At 40.6% G+C, this 19,148-nt stretch overlaps 4 non-coding genes across 4 annotated transcripts; 2 read left to right on the plus strand and 2 right to left on the minus strand.

Annotated features, from left to right (window-relative positions):
- The first annotated feature begins 2,274 nt into the window (after positions 1–2,274).
- On the plus strand, positions 2,275–2,346 carry trnag-ucc. The gene has a single exon. It is a non-coding gene; the product is annotated as a tRNA-Gly (tRNA).
- A 1,951-nt stretch (positions 2,347–4,297) lies between these two features.
- Positions 4,298–4,369, minus strand: trnam-cau. Its single transcript has one exon. It is a non-coding gene; the product is annotated as a tRNA-Met (tRNA).
- A 348-nt stretch (positions 4,370–4,717) lies between these two features.
- Positions 4,718–4,790, minus strand: trnak-cuu. The gene has a single exon. It is a non-coding gene; the product is annotated as a tRNA-Lys (tRNA).
- A 5,906-nt stretch (positions 4,791–10,696) lies between these two features.
- trnar-ccg lies at positions 10,697–10,769 on the plus strand. Its single transcript has one exon. It is a non-coding gene; the product is annotated as a tRNA-Arg (tRNA).
- Positions 10,770–19,148: the final 8,379 nt, after the last annotated feature.

Below are 19,148 nucleotides of genomic sequence, written 5' to 3' on the forward strand. Positions count from 1 at the left end.
ATTTAACCATAGAATAAATAAAAAAAGCACTTTAAAGGGGCTGTTCACCTTCCAAACACTTTTTTCAGTTCAGTTGTTTTCAGTCTGTTCCCCAGAAATAAAGACTTTTTTCAAATACTTTCCATTGTTTATTTTTTACCATTTTTTTGAAAATCTATGTGTAAAGTTGAATGTTCGTGTCTCTGGTGTTTCAATTTGGCAGCTCCGTAATTCAGGTGCAGACTCTGAACTGTTACAATTTTGCAACATTTAGTTGATACATTTCTCAGCAGTATATCTGGAGTAACAGCAGTATCTCTGGAGAATTAGCAACTATTGTATCAAGTCTAACAGCTGCCTTTAATAAAACCTAGGGATTCTGCTCAGCAGGGACAAGGATAAGAAATGTATCAACTAAATTTATCAATTAGGAACAGTTTACAGGGTCGGCGACCCCCCCTCCCAGAGCTGCTTTAGGAGGTGAAAAATAACACTTTATACTTCAATATTAAAAAAAAACGGTGACACATAGAAAATAGAAAGTAATTGGAAAAAGTCATTATTTCTGGTGATCTATCTGAAAACAACTAGTTATTTGAAGGTGAACAACCCCTTTAACCTTGAGGAAAGTTGAGAACTTTACTTTAACCAAACCAAATTTGTTTTTGTTTTTTTGTTTTTTTTAAATATAAATATGGCTCTTAATTGCAGAGAGCACAACTGAACTTTCTGCACCAGCAATGTGCCTTCCCTCTACCCCCTCCTGCACAAAAGCAGAAAATATGTATCAAAAGCACCTAAAACCACATGTATTTACTGGCAGAAGTAATCTGAGGTACTTAAAAATCCAAGGTACAAAGTGTGCCATTACCCATATGCTTATACAGGAACAGATTAAATTCTGAGAAGGCCATGAGGGATACCCTTTGCCCAGGTCTGCCCTTACTTTGCTCTTTCTCTGTGACATTGCACACAAAGCAACTGCCTAAATTGCCCTTATGGTAATCCATCACTGGGCCTATGGCAAAATTGAGCTGTGACTGCCACTTTGCATAGAATGGCAGTTGCAAATACCCCATGTGCCACTAGGGGTAGGGGCAGGAAACAGGAAGGTCAACAAGAAATAAAGGTGTTTACCAAAAGAAATTAGATTGTCTTTATTTAAACCATAGTTTGATTTTTAGGGGCTTTCTCCATTTGTGTGCTTTCCATAATTATATACATAATAGGCAGTTTGTATTTGTACAATGACTTACTTTGTATAGAGTGCTCAATCTGTTCATGTTCCATCATTGTATGAGAGCAGGGTCGGACTGGGGGGCCCTTGGCCCACAGAGACTGCAGTCCAGGTGGGCCAAGGGCCTGTAAAGATGCAAATGAGAGCGAGAGATTGGACATGAAACAGTAAGCAAAAGCTATGGCACGTGTAGTCCGAATTAGTACAAAAAGTAGATGAGACAGAAAATGTAACCAGATGATAATCAGAAATGTGTCACGGTTAAAATTAGAAAGGTTTTAAGTAAAGACAGAAAGTGGCTATTGTTATAACTTGGGGTGTTTATTCACTGCTGGAATTCAAAGGAGGAGGTTATGCTGTTCTGATCGTAAAATGGTATAAGCTATACTGTGCCTGTCACAAAATACTTGAGGCCATGATGTCCCTTGTCACAAAATGTCGGGGGCTACACTGTGTATGGTATGGAATTCTGGGGGCCATGCTATTCCTGGCATTAAATTCTGGGGGCCATGCTGTGCCTGGTATGAAATGCTGGGGGGCAAGAGATGAATCAGCATGTCCAGCCACCCTGCTCAGTCATACTTTGTCCAAAGAGCTTAATTTATGTCCATTTGTTTGGCAGGGTTCCAAGACAAAGCTCACTGGTTGCTGGATCCCAGTTAACAATAGACTCTTCACCAGCCAAGGGGGCTTCCTCAGCCACACAAGTCCCTGCTTTAGCAAATTAGCCTGTGCATTTTATGGCAATGATTTGCAAAAATGTAATAGCTGATAATGCAATAAGAAAATCTAAAGGTAGAGCCACAATCTGCATCATTGCTCACTATGTTTGCTAGTCCATTTTCTATTGCATTTTTATTTGAAATCATTATAGCTAAAGGTAGATTCTACCAAACTGAATTGAGTTGCAATTGCACAACACTGCATTTTCCCTATCACTGTATTATTATGCTAATTAGTGCTATCAGCTGTTATGTAATGATTTTTATGTTATATTGAGAAGTCAAACGCAAGCAAGACAGTACTACACTATTCTCTGCTACATCTGTGCACATCTGGCGTTGGTGGTATAGTGGTGAGCATAGCTGCCTTCCAAGCAGTTGACCCGGGTTCGATTCCCGGCCAACGCACAAAGCTTTTTATTTTTCCTAATTGTGCTACATTTCGAGCAAAAATGTTAAATTATTTGTCATTTCATACTAGGTGATATCTATTTTGATTGCATTGATAATGTGTTAACAAATACTTGCATTTATGCCATATTTTGCATTTATTGCATAGATGGTAAAAAATATATTTGAAACTGACTAGTAAACTAGGAACGTGTCATTCATTTCTGTAGGTTGTGCACTACACTTGTCAGCACTTGTCAGAAAAATAGGAAACATTGTTTACTATGGAGAAATGCAAAGTTAGTGCTTAAAAATTTTAAAACGAACTTTTATATTGGATTGTATTTTGAATAGTGTTTTTATTATGGGAACAGAAACTGTCCATTTAACCCTAGAGTGAATGAAATGAAGAATTGCCCATGGCCGCTCAATCCAAGGAACCTCCATACAAGCCTTGTGCTTTGGTTGTCTGCTTTCAGATGGAGAAGTAAGCAAAACCCTATCATTTGATTTGCATGGAAATCATCTGATAAGTACTGGAACAAGTGGGTTTAATATGGATAATTTTAAATAATGTTCAATCTAAGGACAGTAAGAAAATAGATTGGGCAACATCAAAATTATTATTATATTCTCTATTATTAATATTTATTTCAATTAATAAATCACAACTAACAGAGGATGGTTTCTATCCATCGACCTCTTGGTTATGGGCCCAGCATGCTTCCGCTGCGCCACTCTGCTTGAGGATTGTTCTGCTAGTTGTAGATAGATAAAGCTATTTCAAAGCAATCTGAATTTTTGTTAAGACAGTTGCAATATCCTACCTCTTAACATTTAAAAAGCTGAAAGAGGGACACAATTACATGTAAACCTCCAAGCATGCCACAGCAGACACAGTGGTGGCCTTCAAGCTTTTTTTTTATAGGCACAGTGGTAGCCCCAATCATTTACACAGTGGTGACCCCCAAGCATTTCATAACAGACACAGTGATAGCCCACACTCCAAAAGCGCTCCCTGTTCTCTCATCTCTAGATTGCTGTACTTTATATAATGCCTCACGAGGAAATTTAAGGCACCTAGGAAAAAGAAGCTCTCTGAGTGCCATCCTGCCAGCGATTTACATTCTAGCCGGCAGGAAGGAAGGGGAAGGCAGTTCGGGGAGATGAGACATCCTGAAAAAGAGGAGATTTGTTGCCTGGTGACTAATCTCCCTGAATCTGACCGTGTGTCTCTGCCCTAAAGCTTCAAGAGCCCTTTATCATGTGCCAAACAGTATCCGTTATCTAACAGATTATGTTAAATGTATGACAGACTATGATAGGAGTGGATTGAGAACTGCCAGGTCTAAAAGGATCTGACAAGATATATTCTCCTAAATACAACACAGGATAAACAGTGGCACGTTCACGTATAATAATCACAGAACATCATTACATATATTATGATAAATATAGTGTATAAATAATAATGTTTTTGAAATGCAAATTTTATACAGTCTCAATTTCAGGTACAATTTCTTCAGTAATATAATAGAAGACTACATATAATGGTCTCATACAGAATAAATAATATATATTTGTACAAACACTGAACCTAGCATTAACCATTGTGTCACCTGTTAAGGAGGCCATAGACGCTTATTTACGATTATATCTTGCAAAATAAATTTTCATCCAACATTCGGTGCGTGTATGGTGGGAGAAGAGCCTACCAATATCGGCAGAAGACCTGAATATCGGTCGTCGATCAAGTTGACCGGAAAACTTTGATTCTCTGCCAGCTTTTTTTTTTTTTTTTTGTTCAGCATGCAACCTGTCATTTACATTCATGGAATTAAGCTTTGACCTGAAAATGTGGAATTTTGCATTCTTATGCCAAAATCTGGTTAACATCAGTTGTGAAGAGCAGAATTGTATTGTATTTTCAACATTATACATGCAATTACTTAAAAAAAAAAAAAAAAACTAGCAGAGGATGGTTTCGATCCATCGACCTCTGGGTTATGGGCCCAGCACGCTTCCGCTGCGCCACTCTGCTGTGTGAAACTCAGGTAGCAGTTATCTGTTTAAACCATCTGCTTATCTGGTGTACTTTTAGTGTACATAATTGTCTTTAAGCCCTGCCCTTTGCTGCCTGTGTGTAACATATGTTACCTTCCCTACTCTGACCTCCACCACATAGCCCAATTATTGCCTTTGGTACAGGTATGGTACCTATTATCCAGTAACGGTAACAAAAAAATGTAATTGTTTTAAAGGAATAAAAATATAATGTACTGTTGCCCAACACTGTTAATACTGGTTTATATCAATGTTGCCCCCTTTCATTTTGTGGTGTTACTGTTCCTTTAACTGTATCTTTTATATCATGTGAAATTAAAATATGCGCCCAACGTGGGGCTCGAACCCACGACCCTGAGATTAAGAGTCTCATGCTCTACCGACTGAGCTAGCCGGGCAAGTGGCAAATGTGCTCAAATTTAGGTATTTAATAATTCTGTTGGGTTGTATAGCTATCACTTTAACCCACAGATGTACTTGGGGGTTTGGTCATTGTTGCTTGGAAATGCTGTTTGGCACATTTTTTGACCAAAGTTAAATAAATATAATCTTGTTAATTGCATCATAGTTTGAAGCACAAGAGCAAAACAAATGAAGAATTCCTGGTGTGACTGCCTTGTATACAGAATATGTTTTATATAAGTCAATGGGAAAAGTCCCGAAGATATCCACTGATCGGTGCTGGGTTCCGTGCAAAAATGTGAAGATTTTGTGTTTTTTTGAGAAAAATAAAAAATATCGGATTTTCCTGACCGAAAAGCCAAAAAATTTATATAATTTGAATTTTGATATGATTTTCATGATATTTTCGAGTTTTTTTCCCGCACTGGAATTTTTTGGGAAATGTATTGATAAATAAGGGAAAATACCACGTGCAGATTTGGTCTGAGTATATTTTAGAAAATAATGATAAGTTCAGAAGTTTGAAGCCCTATTTTCAAGGTTAAAAATGTCAAGGCCAACGGCAAAATGTATGCAGGGGATATCAGGGAGCTGTTATCATGTTACTTTCCCATTGTTCTGTTCTTAAGCTGGCCATAGACGCAAAGATCCGATCGTATGAATCGTGGATTCGTACGATTTTCGGACCATGTGTGGAGAGTCCCGACATTTTTCGTCCGACGGAGATCGGTCGTTTGGTCGATCGGACAGGTTAGAAAATTTCTGTCGGCTGCCGATAATATCTCTGCGTGTATTGCCGATCGTACGATTTTCAGAGGGAGACTGTCACTAGTGTTGTCAGACATAAGTATTGTGCGATTGCTGTCAGGGGCAGAACATTGGGTGATCTGTTCTTATTTGATCGGAATGGTAAAGACTTTGATCTGAATGGTTAGTGGAGGGTCGGGAGATGGGAAAGTCCGATCGTACGTTGATTCGTATGATCGGATCTTTGCGTCTATGGCCAGCTTTAGGCTGCTAGGGGAAAAGGGAGGAGTGATATCACTCCTAATTGCAGTGCAGTAGTAGAGTGACTCAACTTTATCAGAGCCTATAGGTTGCCATAGACGTGCAGATTTACATAGTAAGTTAGGTTGAAAAAAGACACACGTCCATCAAGTTCAACCTTTTAACTTTTTTTTCCTAACTTGATCCAGAGGAAGGCCAAAAAAACCTGAAACCTCTCCAATTTGCCTTAGAGGTGGAAAAAATTCCTGGATCAACTTGTACTATGAGCTATCTTCCATAACCCTGCATTCCCTCACTTGCTAAAAAGCCATCCAACCCCTTCTTAAAGCTATCTAATGTATCAGCCTGTACCACTGACCACTTAGGCGGAAACTGTTTTCTTCTAATCAGAATGGGTGACCTTGTGTCAGCTGAAAAGACCTACTGCTAAATAAAGCATTAGAGAGAATATTATATGATCCCCTTATATATTTATACATAGTTATCATATAACCCCTTGAGCGCCTCTTCTCTAGAGTGAACATCCCCACTTTGGCCAGTCTTTCCGCATAGGTAAGATTTTCCATACCTTTTACCAGCTTAGTTGCCCTTCTCTGGACCCTCTCTAATACAATAATGTCCTGTTTGAGAGATGGAGACCAAAACTGTACAGCATATTCTAGATGGGGCCTTACCAGTGCTCTTCCTTTTTATTTACCTTTATATCGGAAGAACAATCGTTCGGTGCCATCTCCCGACCTGTCACTAACCATTCAGACCAAATAAAGTTGTAAAAGAACAGATCAGACTCTGTTCTAAGGGCTTTAGCACACGGGCAGATTCGGGAAGATTAGTCACCTGGCAACTAATACACAATTTCCCCAAACTGCTTTCCCCCTGCCTTCCGCCTGCTAAAATGAAAAATCACCTGCCACAATGCCAGGGGCGATCCTGGCCCCTCCACCGCCTGAGGCAGTTGCTGCTGCCCCCCCTCCCTTAGAAATTCGCTCTTAAAGTACTAGGAGCAGCATTTTTGCTGCCCCTGGTACCTAGTGGGGCGCTGCCACCTGAGGCGACAGACTCAACTTGCCTCATTGGCTAAGCACCCCTGCGCAATGTACTTGCGCACGCTTTGATTTCCGAAGTTGCCTCACGAGGAAACTTCAGCCGACTTTGGAAAATCGGACGAAGCAGAGATTCGTACAATCAAATCTTTGTGTCTATGGCCAGCTTAAAGGTGGCCATCAAGGGCGTAACTATAGAGGAAGCAGACCCTGTGGTTTCGGGGGGGGCAGCAGTGTAGGGCGCCCAGATCGTCCCTAATTAAAGATCAATTCTAATATATATTGGTATATAGTTTAATATATATTAGTAGAATAGGCTAACTTATCAATTTCTGGGGCCCTAAATTGAATTTGCTTTGGGGCCGAGTATCATCTAGTTATACCAATGGTGGCCATACAAGCAAAGATAATGTATGCTCTTACTAAACAAAGCTTATATGATATTCCTTGCATATAGGACAGGAAACAAGCTGACCGATATCTGCAAAAGACTTGGATAACAGTTGGTTCATCGATTGGCCAAGACAATCATTTTTAATGCTGAAATGTTTCTAGGTAGAATTCTATTGTTTCTACATAATTATCTGATGATTCATCGTTCAATTTGTAATGGTCACAGGAAGGATAGAAATTGCGTGGACACCAGGCCCGGACTGACAATCTGTTTGTTCGGGCCACTTCATATTTTGTTAAAGTGGGCCGCTCTGATAAAACTTCCTTGCACTGCATACACAGCGGGCTCTAGGACCGCTCCTCCAGTCTATGTCCCACTGTGGCTCTGCCCCTCCCACTGCTCTCGTGCTGCTGCTGCTGTGCTGTGTGTGTGTCCCAGCATGGTCAGCATGGAGTTTCTGTGAGCAGGGCCAGACTGGGGGTAAAAGGCAGCCAGGGTAAAAAAATCAAAGCAGCCCACATGTAAACATGCAATGGTCTTGTACACATCCACTCATATATTGGGGTAAAACTGCAAAAAAAATTTACATAAAGAGCTGCCTTTCTGACTCAAGTGTAATTCATGTAAAATATGTTAAAGATCCTGCAGCCTTGTGCCTTTATATGGTCACAGAACAACCCCTCAGACTTCTATTATCCTTTCTTTATTACAGTAAAGAAACATTAACACTATAGTGGAATTTATAATTAGTGGAATTAAAGGCAATGTCTCAAATTACCCCACCTCACAAAACACAAAAATAAACTGAACAGAGCCCACCTGTGTCCACTTACAGGTACAGACCCACGTTTATCAGAGCCACCTCAAAAACGGGGAATTACTATGCCATAATTTTATGGTACATTTTAGGGGGCTGTTCCTGCTTAATTGTGCTTAGTACAGGGGAATACCTATGCTGTCATAGTTTTATGGGATCTCTCTGTACAGACTATGAGCAAATTTAGGGGACTGTTCCTGCTGAATTGTGCTTAGTACAGGGAATACCATTGTTTTATAGGATCTTTCTGTACATTTTGCTAAACTGAGCTTCACAACTCTGGAATAATTTTAGTCTGAAGTAATAATCCCTAGCAAATTGCTTTGTTTGGTCAACTACAAAAACACTGCTTCACACAACTAGTGCTTATTCTTTCCAAAACATATACAAATGGTTAAGCACAATAGATAAATGAAACAACCTTTCACAAATGTGCACACAATTGAAGTAAGTATGGGTACAGTGTGGGTCTAAAAGATTATATATAGATCAGTGGGTTCTGGCAAATGCCAGAGGGGCTGCTATAAGGTCCCATCGAAAGTCACTATTTAGTGGGTTGGTGGGAGCTGTTTGGGCCTCTATGTGGGCTGATTGGGCCTCTGTGTACCTGAAATGCCAGGGCCTATTTTAATTCTCAGTCTGGACTTGCTTCCCATCCACCTTCTCACTCCCACTCCTCATGTCAGCTCTGTCAGGCTTCTTCCCTTCATGGTGTTTCTTCAGTCTCCCTCCCTTCTACCCACGTCTTAAGTTTCGATCCCCCCTCCCACTTTCAGTCTCCAGTCTCGACTCTCAATCTCAGTCCAACTCCCCCTCCACCGATCTCAGCCTGCAACTGAAGTAAACCATGGCAAGCAAGAATCCAATGGGCAGAATACAGCAGAGAAATTCAAATAAAGGTACTTAACTCCAAAAAGGAGCTACAGGGAAACATAAGGAGAAAACTAAAATCAACAAGGTAAGGGCGGCAAAAGCATAGCATACTAATAAGTGTCATTTGGAAGTATGTAAATGAAGCCATTATTTATATTGTAAGGCACATAAAAACTATAGATTATAATGCATAATGTACCCCCTACTTAAATTTATAAAGATATTAGTACCTCTGAGTTATGTGACCTGTATAAAAGCACTCGGCCTGTGGCCTTGGTTACTTATAATATCTTTATAAATTGCAGTAGGGGGTACATTATCCACTATATATAATGTCAGAGTTTGCACATCTAAAGTTTAGTATTTTAGTTACTCCCTTGTAGAGTTGCTTCTGCAACAGAATCTCAAAGGAGACCATATTATGATCACTATTGCATGTATGTATTTATATTTTTAAAAGCTTTGAAAGCTAATGTTGGGGGAGGACTAAGCCCTATAATGAAAACCAATGCCCAGGTCGGGAGACCTTTTATTTCAGGTAATGCTCTTATGCCGGGAGGCTTTATCATTTTAAATTATGACCAGAGGAAAATAGTTCCATATGGGTTTTACCTTGACGTGTTATGGTGACTTTTTTGTAACTAAAAAACCCCTGTCTTTGTAAATACATGCATCTGCATAGATCACTGATATGACAGGGGACCAGGGAATGTGCATTGATCAATTTTTCTTCTTTTTTTCTATGTATGTAGTTAATTTGGCCAGATCAGTAGCACTTCCATTGTATTTTAGTACATTTTTAATAAGCCATGGAGTGCTCCCACAACCTTTCCTTTTTGTATTTTTATTTGTATAGCGCTCCTTGAGGGCAAAGCACTGTACAGCAAAACAATACATTAGAAGTAACAAACAAGGGGTCATTGAAATAAAAAGTAACAATAAGTGCATTATTAAAAATACAATTCACATAAATATAAAATATAATAACAATACAGATTAAGTGCTCAGTGTCAAGGAGACAAAAGGCTGGAGGACCCTACCCCGTAGGGCTTTCAGTCTAAATGGGAGGGTAACAGACAGACACAATTTGAAGGGGTATTAAAGTACTGTAGGTTACAGTTTGTTACACTGTCAAATAAGTGCCAGTTCCCAGTTCAGGTGTTATCCACGGGCTCCCAGAGGTAGTCTTTGAGTTTCATTTTAAAATGCTCACCCACACAAATGCTAGTGATGAGTTCAGTATTATTAATTATTACCAGATCCAAAAGAAAATCATTGCTAATAAGTTCTTGAATGAGCTGAAAAAGAAAGTTGTCATTCAGCATATTTACAAACACGTTAGCTTTTTCTGACTTGGCAACCCCATTACCCCAGTCAGTGTCTGGATAAATGAAGTCAACCATATAAACTTGACCTAGTTGTGAAGCAGCCTCCATTTGTAATAGTAGTTGGGCCTCAAGAAGGTTGTTTGTAGAATACACCAATGATAGTTTTCTTTGTAGCTTTTTTTCTCAGTCGAAATCTCAACCGAGAGAAATTCCACCCCTCCCCAGTTCCATCCTTTTTTATTTCTTTACAGCATGGCTTTAATTCAGGTTTTACATAAAGACTGACTCCTTCAGTCTTTTTAAATCCCCCTGTCCCTCTTAAAAAGGGAGTAATCATTTTAATCGACAGCTCAGTCACGTGTTTATGTTTTTTGATAGTGATGATGATAAATACTCTTTTACAATAAAAGGCTTAAAATTGGCACCAGCTAGGGTGTGAGGCCCAGTGGCCTAATGGATAAGGCATCAGCCTCCGGAGCTGGGGATTGTGGGTTCAACTCCCACCTGGGTTGATTTTAATTAACTTGAACAAAGTGTGCATCTTCAAATAGGTATTTGCAAATACTGTATATTACAGTATATACCTACAAACATTCTTTGCTTTTGTCAGGAGAACGTCAAGGAACTACAGTTTAACTAAATTACCAGTCTAAGATCCTTGTGTGGTTATGACAGGTTTACCCATAAATATGTACTGATCGGTCAGGACTATGTAGTAAAAGAAAAAAGGGCACCTATCACCTGAAATCTTAAAAAATAATTACAAATTCCAACAGCAATTTAGAGGCAGCTACTATAACATTATATATAAACACCTTTAAGACATTTACATTTTAAGAGATTGTAAGAATATAATTTACATACATTGACTATGAAGATTTTCATTCATCCAGGTCATGGTATATCTAGTATAGGTAAATCTAAAAGGTGCCTTTGACACCACCTGTCTGCTACATACAATGCTGTTCTAACATCTGTACCCCGGCGGTTTCAGAACACTTCACACGTCCATTCATGCAACTCTCACAAGTAACACCTGTATCTAGGAGTTGCATGACACATTGGATAATCCTATCACAGTACCTACACAGAATCAACACCTCTGTGAGTTTCTTCAGATGTCACCTCTTTGAAGAGTTACAATGTGCCATTGTGATTGGACTAGTGGAAGAGTTTATATGCCGAGAATTTCCCACACCAGTCAGTTGAACTGAAGAAGCTGTTTGGATGAGTAGTGAAACGTCTTCATTGATTACTCAGCAAGTCCAGTTGTTTTTAGATTTACCTATACTAGATATACTTACATACATTAATAATTGCTTAAAAAGGGTGAGAACAGACTGGGAAACTAATATACAAATCAGCCCTGAGACATGAACATTTCACTGTGCCAGTGCATCCACTACATGAGCTTGAAGCTGAAGTCTTACATTTTTTTTCTCCAGTCCTTTTAAATTCCTGTATGTGTCACTTTGACAACTCAGCTCCCAGGTGTAATCAGCAGCGATGAGCGAAATTTTTCACAGAGTTTTGACACCTATAGACTCCAATGGGTGATCACACAAATAAGAAAGTCAAAACATTTTTAACCACATGCTGTCTCTTTCCCCCTCTTTTCCCAAATTTACATATGCAAATTTAGATTCAGATTCAGTTTGGGATGCAACAGAATCATTCACAAAGGATTCAAGAATCTGCCAAATCCTAAAATAGTGGATTCAACGCATCCCTAATTTATACATACATATACATGCAGCCCCCCAGATAGGCTTTGACCTCCACAGGCTTCTACAAAATTTTAGCAGGTCATGCACATGGGGGATGGGGTATGGTGGTCAGATTGGACTGATCAGCCTGGATCAGTACTGCACAACCGCTGTATTGCAAACACTTATGCAGGTACTCAAAATAAAAATATTCCTCCACACAGAGGTGTAAAATAAATGAGTCTATTTATTCAGTTCCTATGGCATAGCCTTATGCGTTTCATATCCCCACAGACATTTAACCATGAGCCTGTAATACAGTTTGGATCCACTCCCCCAGCTGAAGGTTCAGGGGAGTGCACCTGAACCTCCTCCTATACTTGTTGAGTTAATAACTGTGACCCTGCTTGTAAAGTATAAGGGGTATGGAAAAATTATACAAGCAACCTAAAAACACTCACTGTGGTATCAATAGTACTAAAAAAAAACACTTCGTTTTACCCCTTTGGACTTTTGGGGACCCATAAGAAATCTAATGTCAGCAGCTTCCTGGAGTAAATCTTTAAATGTTTGGTAGTATACTGCTGAGAGATTTAGATCTGTACAAGTCATAAAGCTCCATAAAATTGCATATGTCTGGCACTGGCACATCCGGGAGACATGAGACTTTACAAATCCAATAGATTTTGGCTCATGAGATACAACACATTTCTGACATACTGTATGTATAACACTACATTATGACAATATGACTTTTAAAAAAACTTGTTTAAAAGCCTATATCTTATCCATCAGTAAGTGCACAAGAAGAGTAGATTCTGTCTGCCGGCAAATTGGTCTTGCTCTAAACAGAACGGGGGCATTACAGGGGCATGGTTTAATAGTCACAGCACTGTTATAAAATGTCTTTGTTCAGTCATAGATAAAACAGTTTGAGTAGTTTAGTGGTCATGATTCTGAGCTCTCACCAATTCGGCCTGGGTTTTATTCACAGCCAGGGATATTTTTGTTTGCGATATGTTATGAATTAATATACTACACTATATAGGTTCCTGATTTCTCTGTTGCCATAGGCACTGATCTATTTGAATATTGTGGAGATTTTACACAGCTGGGGGACTGTGAGAAGATCAGCTGGAGAATTCTTTATTCTGAAGAACTAACATTCTGTTTTTCGTGTTTAATCTGATGGTCATACAAGTGAATATGACTTCCCCTAGTGTGTTGTTTGGAGATAGACCAAGAACCAAACGCATCTAAGTCAACCTAAGTGAAAGATGTATCTTTGCTAAGTCTGTCAGGTGGAAGATTGGCCATCTTTTCTCCCATGGAGATTAAGGCAAATTATATTCTTTTGCTCCAACTATACACAAACTGGTCCTTTTTTAAATGGTTGACGCTGATGTTTGACTTGATCATAATAATGACAAACAAACAAAGTTATGGTGACCAGGAACGATTAAAGAATGTTTCTCTTTAGACTTTGCACTTTGAGTTGGTCTCCTACTCTCAATAGGCCACTGTGGTCAAGAAATGGATCAAACCAGGGTAGAACTGGGAGTAAAAAAATGCTCAGAATTACGGAAAGTCCATTTCTGATGGTGGGAGACGATCTTCTGCGGTATCAGCAGAAGACTTGGATATCTGACGGCTCGTTGATCGGGTTGGTCGGAAAATTTTGATTGGGAGTGTGACAGAGTTATGTCACTTAAATAAATTTTTCTTTTTTTTGTTGTTGAGATATGTGTGGAGGACAGTACTTTCTTACTTTCTTTCTTCTCTGTCTTTTCTACCTCTGCTGGCCAGCGCAAACTCTCTTTCTTAATCTGTCTTTCATTACTTCTTGTGTCTGTCCTACACCATTCTCAGCCTTGAAACATATTTTTTCTCCTGTGTTCAACGTGGCAACAACAGGGTTAAAAGCCATGTGAAAGCAGTCTGTTTGCAGCTCTATAAAGTTAGAAGATTTAAACATTAGTTTTTCCTTTTAGAAAAGCGACTTGCCACTAAAAAATACCCTTTATATATGAGTTCAAACTTTAACATTTAAAGTTTAAAATACTTACCTGAGTTTCCCAAGTTGATCAGTCTGCACAGGGTTTGGTGAAACACATGGGTGTAGCCTGATTGTTGTCAGCTGTGCACAGACATTTCACCGCTTGGAATTCAAACTTTGTTTAACTGTGAGTTTCTTTTTACCTTTTTTATGTTGTAATCTATGAAGGCTAATATGTAAATGTATATGTGGAAATTGCAATTATTGTTAAAATTTAACATTTGTTTAATGTGAGATGTATGATGTCACAGAACCACAAAGCATTCTGGGAGCCTTGGGTATAAAAGGCCGCTCCCAGTCAGCAAGACTCTCTGTCTGATGTTGGCTCTCTTCAAGGAAAGACCTAGAGAAACTGCTCTGCTGTTCTGATGCCATGCTGAAATTGAGCTGTGTAATACTTTTCCTGCTGCTTTAAAGCAATAAAGCTACCTTTTTCATTGCCAAGCAAGCTTCAGCAACCTCTGTTAAAGGGCCCACACCACAGGGAGCCTTTGAAGGAAAAGATCGTAATTTTAGCGTGTATGGCCACCTTTAAGGTATGAAGATCCAAATTTTGGAAAGATTCCTGAGCATTCTGGATAACAGGTTCCATACCTGAATAAAACATTATAAATAATACATTTTTACAGAAACATTGTTAGTACAGGATTAGTCCACCTAAAACAATACCTGCCTAACCCTCTTAAAAAGAGTCATTATAAATACTGTAATGCACTTTTTATAAAATTTAAACTCTATTCACTCCACTGCTACATGCTTTTGTTAGAGAACATTGTTCTTTTTATAAAGGGTACATTATAAAAGTTGCATACTTAAGTGTAACAGGAACTGTTTTATAGTCGGGAGTCCAATAGCCTAAGGCAGAGCCAGAAGGACATGCCTGGCTCAAAAGGCAATCAACCCACAAAAATTGATATCAAAAGATATATGCCCCAAGGCTCATCTTAAGTAAAAATAAATATTTATTATTCAAATTTTTAAAAAATATTATGATACATACTGACCCCACATGGCCCAGCTTACGTGTTTCGCACCATCCGGTGCTTAGTCATAGGTAGGGTTGCCACCTTTTATAAAAAAAATTACCGGCTGCTGGGGGCGGGGCCTCAAATGGGTGGGACGTGACGTCAAAAGGGGCGGTCGTGACATCAAAAGGGGCGGGGCCACGCAACGGATACCACGGATGCTAGAAGAGGCAAAAGAAAAGGTAAGTTGCAGGGAATTGGGGGCAGGCCGAGGGCTCCTTTTGATCGTATTACAAATTTACCGGCAGCTACATTGCCAGTAAATTTGTAATCCCGGCCTTGGCAGGTATTTTACCGACTAGGCCGGTAAAATACCGGCCGGGTGGCAACCCTAGTCATAGGTGTCACATATGACTAAGCGCTGGGGGTGCGAAACGCGTAAGGTGGGCCATGTGGGGTCAGTATGTATCATAATATTTTTTAAAAATTTAAATTATAAATATTTATTTTTACTGAAGATGAGCCTTGGGACATGTATCTTTTCATATCAATTTTTGTAAGTGTAACAGGACACATTTAATGAGGAGTCCCTTTGGTATTCTAGTGTCCAGATAAATAATCTAAAGTACTTTCATTATTTTTAAGTTTTAGGGGTCCATTTACTAACGGTCGAAGGGAATTTTCGAATTCAAAAACTTCTGGGATAGGGATGTAGCGAACGTCGGAAAAAAAGTTCGCGAACATATTCGCGAACTTGCGCAAAAATGCGAGCGGTTCGCGAACGGTTCGCGAACCCCATAGACTTCAATGGGAAGGCGAACTTTAACATCTAGAAAAGACATTTCTGGCCAGAAAAATGATTTTAAAGTTGTTTAAAGGGTGCAACGACCTGGACAGTGGCATGCCAGAGGGGGATCAAGGGCAAAAATGTATCTGAAAAATCTGCCTGTGTGTGCTTGGAAGAGATAGTGTAGGGGGAGAGCTGTTAGTGATTTCAGGGACAGATGATAGTAAGTTTGCTGGCTAGTAATCTGCTTGATACTGCTCTGTATTGGAGGGACAGAAGTCTGCAGGGATTTGAGGGACATTTTAGCTTAGGTAGCTTTGCTGGCTAGTAATCTACTGTTCTCTTTAAACAACTGCCATACGTTGACCTTGTAGGCATTGTTTGCCCAGTTTTTTTGGACGCAGCCACTGAAGCACAGTTGCCAGAAAAAATATGCCATATAAATGCTGAAAATAGTCATTTTTCGCCATACGTTGACCTTGTAGACATTGTTTGCCCAGTTTTTTTGGACGCAGCCACTGAAGCACAGTTGCCAGAAAAAATATGCCATATAAATGCTGAAAATAGTAATTTTTCGCCATACGTTGACCTTGTAGACATTGTTTGCCCAGTTTTTTTGGTTGCAGCCACTGAAGCACAGTTGCCAGAAAAAATATGCCACATAAATGCTGAAAATAGTCATTTTTTGCCATATACGTTGAGTCAACGTATGGCAAAAAATGACTATTTTCAGCATTTATATGGCATATTTTTTCTGGCCTCTGTGCTTCAGTGGCTGTGGCCAAAAAAACTGGGCAAACAATGCCTACAAGGTCAACGTCGTTGACCTTGTAGGCATTGTTTGCCCAGTTTTTTTGGCCACAGCCACTGAAGCACAGAGGCCAGAAAAAATATGCCATATAAATGCTGAAAATAGTCATTTTTTTGGTCGCAGCCACTGAAGCACAGTTGCCAGAAAAATTATGCCATATAAATGCTGAAAATATAAATTTTTTTGGTTGCAGCCACTGAAGCACAGAGGCCAGAAAAATTATGCCATATAAATGCAGAAAATATGCATTTTTTTGGTCGCAGCCACTGAAGCACAGTTGACAGAAAAATTATGCCATATAAATGCTGAAAATATAAATTTTTTTGGTTGCAGCCACTGAAGCACAGAGGCCAGAAAAATTATGCCATATAAATGCAGAAAATATGCATTTTTTTGGTCGCAGCCACTGAAGCACAGTTGCCAGAAAAATTATGCCATATAAATGCTGAAAATAGTAATTTTTTTGGTTGCAGCCACTGAAGCACAGAGGCCAGAAAAATTATGCCATATAAATGCTGAAAATATGCATTTGTTTGGTCGCAGCCACTGAAGCACAGTTGACAGAAAAATTATGCCATATAAATGCTGAAAATATAAATTTTTTTGGTTGCAGCCACTGAAGCACAGAGGCCAGAAAAATTATGTCATATAAATGCAGAAAATAGGCATTTTTTTGGTCGCAGCCACTGAAGCACAGAGGCCAGAAAAAATTAAACCAGTAGGGTTTGCACCCTAGTTTGTAACGGTGGCGGAGGGAGGAGGAGGACGCTAAAGGACAGCTGTGTGTGGAGTCATGAGGCTTGAAGAGAAGGACAGCTGCATAGAAGTCAGAACAAGTCTTCCGGCGTGCAGTAACCCTCCGAGATCCACCCCTCATTCATTTTAATAAAGGTCAGGTAATCGACACTTTTGTGACCTAGGCGAGTTCTCTTCTCAGTTACAATCCCTCCTGCTGCACTGAAGGTCCTTTCTGAGAGCACACTTGAGGCTGGACAAGACAAGAGGTTCATGGCAAATTGTGACAGCTCTGGCCACAGATCAAGCCTGCGCACCCAGTAGTCCAGGGGTTCATCGCTCCTCAGAGTGTCGATATCTGCAGTTAATGCCAGGTAGTCCGCTACCTGCCGGTCGAGGCGTTCTTTGAGGGTGGATCCAGAAGGGTTGTGGCGCTGCCTTGGACAGAAAAACATTTGCATGTCTGACGTTACAGACTGGCCAAAGGGCTTTGTCCTTGCAGGTGTGCTCGTGGCAGGATTACTGGCACCTCTGCCCCTGGAATGTTGATGAGTTCCTGAAGTGACATCACCCTTAAAAGCATTGTACAACATGTTTTGCAGGCTGGTTTGTAAATGCCGCATCTTTTCGGACTTGTGGTATGTTGGTAACATTTCTGACACTTTATGCTTTTACCGAGGGTCTAGTAGCGTTGCGACCCAGTACAGGTCCTTCTCCTTAAGCCTCTTGATACGGGGGTCCTTCAACAGGCATGACAGCATGAAAGACCCCATTCTCACAAGGTTGGATGCAGAGCTATCCATCTCCGCTTCCTCATTATCAAGGACTGCATCATCCACGGTCTCCTCCCCCCAGCCACGTACAAGACCAGGGGTCCCCAAAAGGTCACCACTAGCCCCCTGGGAAGCCTGCTCCTGTTGGTCCTCCTCCTCCTCCTCCACAAAGCCACCTTCCTCCTCTGACTCCACTTCTGGCACCTCTCCCTGCGTTGCAGCAGGTGCCTGGGTTCGTTCTGGTGATTCCGACCAGAAATCGTGCGCTTCCAGCTCCTCGTCACGCTGGTCTACAGCCTCATCTGTCACTCGTCGCACGGCACGCGCCAGGAAGAAAGCGAAGGGTATTAGGTCGCTGATGGTGCCTTCGGTGCGACTGACCATATTTGTCACCTCTTCAAAAGGTCGCATGAGCCTGCAGGCATCGCGCATAAGCACCCAGTAACGGGGGAAAAAAATCCCCAGCTGTGCAGATCCAGTCCTACCACCCAGTTCAAAAAGGTACTCGTTGACGGCCCTTTGTTGTTGCAGCAGACGTTCCAACATAAGGAGCGTTGAATTCCAGCGAGTCTGGCTGTCAGAAATCAAACGCCTGACTGGCATGTTGTAGCGCTGCTGAATGTCAGCAAGGCGTGCCATGGCTGTGTAGGAACGTCTGAAATGGGCCGACACCTTTCTGGACTGGGTGAGAACGTCCTGGAATCCTGGGTACTTGGAGACAAAACGTTGGACTATTAAATTTAACACATGTGCCATGCAGGGCACATGTGTTAAATTGCCTAGTCTCAACGCTGCCAACAGATTGCTTCCATTGTCACACACCACTTTTCCGATCTGCAGTTGGTGTGGGGTCAGCCACCGATCGGCCTGTGACTGCAGAGATGACAGGAGTACAGATCCGGTATGGTTTTTGCTTTCCAGGCACGTCATCCCCAAGACAGCGTGACAACGGCGTACCTGGCACGTCGAATAGCCTAGGGGGAGCTGGGGGTGCACAGGTGTGGAGGAGGAGAAGGAGGACCCAGCAGCAGAGTAAGAAGAAGAAGAAGACGAGGTAG

This window comes from Xenopus laevis, chromosome 3S, assembly GCF_017654675.1.
Source record: "Xenopus laevis strain J_2021 chromosome 3S, Xenopus_laevis_v10.1, whole genome shotgun sequence".
Lineage (NCBI taxonomy): Eukaryota > Metazoa > Chordata > Amphibia > Anura > Pipidae > Xenopus > Xenopus laevis.